This window comes from Poecilia formosa, unplaced genomic scaffold (assembly GCF_000485575.1).
Source record: "Poecilia formosa unplaced genomic scaffold, Poecilia_formosa-5.1.2 Scaffold205, whole genome shotgun sequence".
In the NCBI taxonomy this organism is placed as follows: Eukaryota; Metazoa; Chordata; class Actinopteri; order Cyprinodontiformes; family Poeciliidae; genus Poecilia; species Poecilia formosa.
This window is the reverse complement of record NW_006800144.1, coordinates 158,346-165,428: the sequence shown is the minus strand read 5'-3', so window position 1 is coordinate 165,428 and position 7,083 is coordinate 158,346. Positions and strand designations below refer to the sequence as shown.

General features: G+C 40.8%; 1 long non-coding RNA gene across 1 annotated transcript; it reads left to right on the top strand.

Moving 5' to 3' along the window:
• The first annotated feature begins 1,644 nt into the window (after nucleotides 1-1,644).
• LOC107838052 (uncharacterized) lies at nucleotides 1,645-6,479 on the top strand. Its single transcript, XR_001664112.1, has 2 exons — nucleotides 1,645-1,675; nucleotides 6,344-6,479. It is a non-coding gene; the product is annotated as an uncharacterized LOC107838052 (long non-coding RNA).
• Nucleotides 6,480-7,083: the final 604 nt, after the last annotated feature.

The window sequence follows — 7,083 nt, the reverse complement described above, 5'->3', positions numbered from 1 at the left end:
GTTAAACTGCTTTAGCCGACTTATTTCACAGCAACAAGTGTTGTGAAAGCAGTCCGTCCGACTGCAGGTTCTGTGGCAAACCAAGCTGCTGTTTTGGCACATTTGACTGTGTTTGCTCGAAGACTACGTTTGTCTTTTTCTCCTAGTTTCTCTGTGTCTCCTTTACATTTCCTCTCCATCTCGTTCAAACACTGCAATGCGCACTGGCACATGGGGCCAAAGGGAAAAGATGCTTTGTGATACGATTGGACCAGTAAAACATTCGCATGTTTCAAGAGGCCGTGGTTGACTGTAGCAAGACTTTTCTTTCTGCAAAATGCATTACAAAGACACGTCAAAAAGGAAAGGAGCCGTTGTCGAATGAGGTTGGACCAGCCGGGTGTTGGTAGTCTGATGATCTACGGGTTCAGTGGGCTGGTCTGACCCTGTAAATAAAAGACGTGTCGGGACTGTAGGCCCTCTGGGAAAACGCCCGGTATGCCAGATGGCCAGACCGCCCATGATCGCAGGCACCTTTGGGAGTATAAAATCTTCTCCAGGTATTTTTCTGTGTCAGACTCCCTTTCCCTTTTTTTCCCCCCAGAATGCAGCTGTGCTCCTGCAGTACTGTCTGCATCGTGCGGCTCTGCAATGCCTTTTTAGAGAAGTCTTCTGACCCAACAGATTTTTGTTTCAAGGACGTTACGGGTATCCAGACTTTACTTTGCATGCAGCGCATTCTCTGAAAATTAAGCCTCTAATCTCCTTTATTTCCAGACCTCTATGCTGCTGAACTCCTAAAGTAAAAGCACAGTACCAAAGTCTCCTGGCTTGAACTGTTTCTAATTACTCAGTTAAAAAGTTTGTTTTCTCAAACTGTATGTTTCTGTAACAGCCCTCGCCTTAAATTGTATTAAAGCAACCTTCTTCTTTACAACTAGTTTTCCTTTTCCTCCTTAGTCCTTACGTTTCAGACTTATTTTCTTTTTACAAGAACACGCGCATTGACGGGAGCAAAGCAGGCAGACGCGTACAAGTGTGAAAAGGGTTTAGACCTTTGCTGTTATTTGTCACTCAGGCTGTCTCGCGGGGTACAAAAGTGAAGTGGGACACAGTTGTTGGTGGAAGCAAGGTGATGTTAACTGCACTTGTCAACATGCTCCTTTGTGATTTTGTGCCCAATTTGAGTGGGTGAGTGGCTTGTGTGGGGAGAGCAAAGCATCAGGAAAGTCTTTGCTGTCATTTGTCAGTCAGACGGGCTTTGGAGAAAGGTTGCAGGCTCGCACAAAAGAGTGGCAAACCGCCTCAGAAGAGGTTAATATTTATCCCCCTGGGATAACTGACACATCAGGTATCTTTTTATTTAGCACCAGAAAAGAAAGCTCACCACAGAGACCTCGGGGGGGATATTGCGCGCACATTGAATTTAACATCTTTTGATTTGAACGTTTGTTTAATTTAGAATATCAACGTGACATAAATAATTCACATATTTCCAGCAAAGGTTTTTCTTGTTCTGTTTAACGGCAGACAGAATTTTAGTGTTTGACTTGAAATACTTGCATTTTATCTCATGTAGATGCAGGCAACTCGGTTGTTTAGCCGTCCAATGCCTTGCGAAATTGCAAATTTTTTGATTATTTGTAAATAATTTTGAAACTTGTCATTTCCCTTTCAGTTCATAACTATGCGCTATGTTATATCCAAAGGAATACTTCTACAAGGGACTGCATCTTCAAACATCCACTGAGGAAAATAAGCATTTGATCGCCTGCTGATTTTAGTTAAGTGTTCTCACTTACAAATAAAAGATAGATGGTTGTTTTATTTCGGTGTGAAAAGAAAGACTAATCCAGGAAAAAATGCATTAAATGAAAGTTTTGGTAAAAATGGGAAGCACAGCAGCTACACCACTTTCATTGGTCATCAGGTTTTCAAACCGGGAAATTGACCTACTTTACAGAAACCTCAAATCTCGGGGCGCAGAGATTACAGTTTTCTGGCCAGTTACTGATCTTTAAAAAGACTGACCTGCCGATACCAGTGTCTTCCTGTTTTTGTTTTTGTCTGAAATGTCTCTAAACATAGTAAGAAAGGCTCTGATTTGGCAGCAGCGGATTGACCTTTGCTAACTGAGAACTTGCAGACATAACCTGGTGGTCTGTCGGTCAAACCTCTCACAGAAGAGCAAAAGAGGACAGCGGTTGGTTTTTAGGCCTTTGCCCAGGTAGATCAGGTTGGTGGATAAAATCGGCTTCAGATTTAAGTATCAGCCGATCACCTATCTTCCAAAGTTAAGGAAATCGGGGCCAATTTGTCGACTGGCTGATTTATGGGTGCATTCTTACTTAAATCCATCAGGGTTCTTGGCTGATGTTGCGTGAAGCCACAGCTCCCTCTGGAGAGATCCTGTAGAAAATCTTCTTTGGTCTTGAGCCTCCATGACCTTGATTTTTTTTTTTTTTTTTTTTTTCCCCCTGTCTTGCTACTCTGTTATTGTCGCAGTGTGCTTTGAGTTATTTTCATGCTCAGACTCACATTTTTGTGTGTGTTCTTTCTCATCCCAGATTTGACAGTGAAGGAACCTCTTAATGAGGTGAGGTCATCACCAACCCTAGAAGGAAAATGGCCTCAAATCATAATATCCCCACCTCTGTGCTCGACTGTGAGAACGGGGTTTTCCGGGTCATACTCGCTAATTGTCTTCCAAACACCGAGGGTCGGATTGATGTCAAAGCTCGAGTTTAGTCCTCTGTGACTGCAGGCCTTCCTCCCAAGCCACTTCTGAATCATTTCGATCGGTGACTGTCGTCCAACTGACTTTGGCTCATTAACGTGCTCCTCCTGTGTAACTCTTAGCTGATCTCTCAATTTTCTCGTGATCATTCTCACACGCAAAGACCTTGGGTGGAGCTCCAGAGGGCGGCAGACGGTACTTTCATATTTCTTCCATTTCCGATTAATCAGTACAACAGTTATCACCGAGCTTCCAAGTTGATGATCTTGGAGAACACTCCAGCTTCGTGGAGATCCATCTCGTCTCTGACGTCCTTTGATGGCTCCTTGATCTGCCACTATGGCAGAGAGGTTACAGTTCAAGAAAAATGATTCTGTGGATCGGTGAGCTTAAAACAGTCTTAAACTTTCAGACAGCTGTGTCTATTAATAATGATTCATTGATTGACTCGTATGCAACGTAACAAACTGGGTGTAGCCAGAATACTAGTTGTGCTCTCGGGGATGAAATACCAATTTTACTAAGTGCTATTAGTACTATTGAAAAACTGTTTAGATAAATAAATTACACATCTAAACAGTTTTTTTCTCCTCTCAGATTCAAACCATGTCACCCCACTGATAACTGCTGTGCTTTTGGAGAAAAGGGCAAGAAAGAAACATCAGCGGTGGTCGTGTGTAAATATGTCTTAAGTAAAAGTTGCAGCTGAAATATGCAACTAGGACGTTTTTTATTTATTTATTTATTTATTTATTTTATGTTCCTAATCAGTGCGTCCTTTCTGCCATTTTCCCAGATGCTTTTTTTTTTCTTTTTGTGAGGAAGGTGACACCATTCCTCATTTTCCCTGTAGTTGTCTGGTGTTGACATGAAGGATTTTATGAAAAATTACCGCAGTCCCAAATTTTAGGGCGCCTAAAACACATTTCAGCTCTGGTAGACATTGAGCCTAATGTGCATCTATGTACATCAGTGTGCATGTGTGGACATCTAAAAGTCATGGTGATAAACATGTCTATGCCTCGGCTGGATTGGTGGGGTGCGTGTGGGTGCGTGTGCGTGTGTGTAACCTTGCAAATGGCATCCTTTCACCTAATAGGACAGGTTGCCAGTTAACCTCGCCATGATGGGGGAATCCATCATTATCTCAACAACACTGAAGAGGACGTCTGCAAACTCACCAACTCTGTTGACCTTGCACACACCAAAGTCACACATTCACACGCACGCAAACACACACACACACACACACACACACACACACACAGATCCATTTATAGAGATATCAAAACATGTCCTATTTGGGTATTGCCTTGAGCTGCCTTTCCTATGCTAAATTTATAGAGATGTGCTTTTTTTTTTTTTTTACAACAGTCTCCTGCTACAGCAAATAATTGCTTTTAGATACGTTGATGACTTTCAGTCTTTATTTTCTAAACTCCAAGTGAAAGTTAATTAAGAAAATATGTGTTTGTATGTTTGTATATGTTCCATTTTCATATAATTAGTATATTAATTAGTGCTAAAAATCTTTTCAAAATGAATCTTGATGTGACTGTAAATGTTCAGTTTTGTCTGTTTGGCTGTGTTCGTAATAGGAGCCTGTGTGAATGCTGACTATACCGTGCATGAATGTGTGTGCATTGTGGTTGTTTTGGATAATTGTGAGGCCAAGGTAAAGTTAGAGGGAGAACTCTGACTCCTGTTGGTCCGTCTTTCCACAAACTCTTTGTAATGGCAGTAAATAAGAGGCTTTACTGCACCTTTCCAGGAAAGCTGTGTTTTACATCAGTTATCCTGAGAAATAAGTGGTTTTCTACTCCTACTCTACCTCTTACATAACCTCAAGAGATGTATCTGGAGCATTCTTTAAGCTACTTAATAGTTATGGCTTTCCAAACTGGCACTATGTCTATTTTTTTATTGCATACTTTCAAAAAAAATCTGTGATTTCCTCAACAGATATACTGTGTAGTTATTTTTTGTTGATGTGGAAGCAGTCTTTTGTGTTATATTAGAGGAAGCATTTAATGTCAAATAAGATCATTTACACATAGTATGTATGCTTCCAGTATCAGACATTTACCAGATGCTTAAATATGTTACAGTGAGAAAAGAAATAGTAATAATGTTGCATGTTTTTGCCATTTCTGTACTATTTAGGTACAAAACGTGGGCGTCTGTCACTGAATGTTTTGTACTGACAATAAGTCGATTTGTACCCATCTTGGGGAATTTGACAACAAATGGTTTAAAAACATATGATCCGCTCTGTTTACCATAGCAAAATGAAATTTTATGACTATTTCATATGTACTAGTTAGGAGGCTGCTTGTTTTTGTCTAAGCGGTCATCATCTCTCATATTTCATCAAGGTCAGTTTCCTCAATTAAGGAGTAGAACTACAGTCAGTGGTAACATGATGCGACACAAAGTCTTCAGAAAATAACACACTATTCAAATAAATTGAATAAATTTAAGAAATTGAATGAACACAAAAAGTGTTTTGTGTGTTTATTACACAAAAATAAAAACAGATTTCCCCTCTTTTATTTTTCTTCAAAACCTACATAACACAGCGCAAGAAATCCAGTCTACATTATCCACGCAAATTCAGGGACCTTTTCACATAATACATGACAATGACGTGAAATAGATGAAAAAAATTAAACAAAACGATGATCGGTATGTGAGATGGAGTGTTGAAAGGAAGGCCGTCGTGTTGAGCTGGACTGACGTTTGGGCGACGGAGCAGTGAGGTGGAGTAAAACAGCCTGAGTCATTTTGTTTCTACACTTCAGTGGGTTCTGGAGTGAGCCGGTCTGAGCCGGAGTCTCCCGTTTGTCCTTACGTCCAGCTGTAGGGTTTCATCTTATGAGTGTATTTTCATTTTACAGTGAGTGGATTCATTTGAGATTCCCCGGGCCTGATGTGTAATTGCTTATTGAATAAGCTCCATGCCTCCACTATATTGTCAGAGTAATGGCTGCAGATGTAACAACACCAGAAAAGCCTCGTATTGATCAGACACTGTCAGTTTGGTTTCCTCAAATGTGAATGTGTGTGTGTGGAAAAGCTGCACATTGCCTGGAATTTAGTTTGTCTAAATTGCTGAGAGTTTATTAGATGCTCAGGTTTTCTTTACCCTGATAGGTTCCCAAAAGTTCAAATCAGATAAATCAATATCAGTTACTCGTGTATTTGCCACCTTTGCTTGAATTTGGCAGGCACTGATTGGGAGTTTTTACATCACTTAAAGTAAATGAGAGCATATCTGAAAACCCAACATGGCAGGAAGTCTAAGAAGTGACGTCTGTTCATTGATTTGTCAAGACCTGACACCAGGGAAAAAAAAAAAAAAAAAACCTCTCATATTTTCTCTTGGCTGAGTGAAAATAGCTTGATGAAATGTTCTCAGAATACAGGATTACTTGTGTTTCTTGGCATCTCCGAGAGTAAAGGCCTTTTTATTGTTGAACCAAGTGCCTGATTTAATTTGAGAATCCGAAACACACTTTGCTGTAAAGTTATTCAAACTGTTCCTGTCTACCAAGGCTGATCGGTACAGTTGACACTGAGTAAACTGAGCCTGTTATTTGCTGTACAGTTAATTAAATCGCTGCATAGTTTTAATCCAGTGACGTGCGGTGAGGTTCATATCTGGTCAGGCACCGACTTAATTATAATCGGATTTACAAATCCAGACCCCTGCATGTTATTGTTTACATAAGGAAATTTCGCGCATGCGTACAATGCTGGAGGGAAAAAAGACGATTCTTTAACATGTGATGCTCAGCCGCGCCGCCGCAGAATAATTCCGTTATCTCAATCAAACTTAGACATGTAGATATTATTAATTTCCTGCTGTGCTTAACAGCAAAGGGAGAAACCATTACAGTACAACTCAAAACCACGTCTTTTTCGCTCTCTGTATCAGCACAGCTACTGTATGGCTAGATCGCTGTTACCGTCTCTTACTCTGCAGTTGTGGAGTCACAATGTCTGGGATCATGAGCGCCCCCAGCGATGAGGCAAGAGAACTGCCTGCGTCACCTCTAATCTGTTCTCTGCCGTTTCTGATCGCTCCTCAGCACACGAAACACGTTACACACACAGTTGGTGACAATAAAAACACAGTACATTAAATACATAAGCTAAATTATGGAAAATCAGTTCATAGATTAAATGTTTTAACCATTTTATTGGCGACGTACAGACAGGAGGAGCATGCTCTCATAGAATGGCAACCGGTGCAGTTAGCGAGAGGTTGCGCAATCCCAGGTGAGGCTCAGCTCACTGCTGCCTCACCGGCTTCGCTTCTGAGCATTTGAATGGAAAAATGTGAAAAATTCTGCGATTTTGAAGAA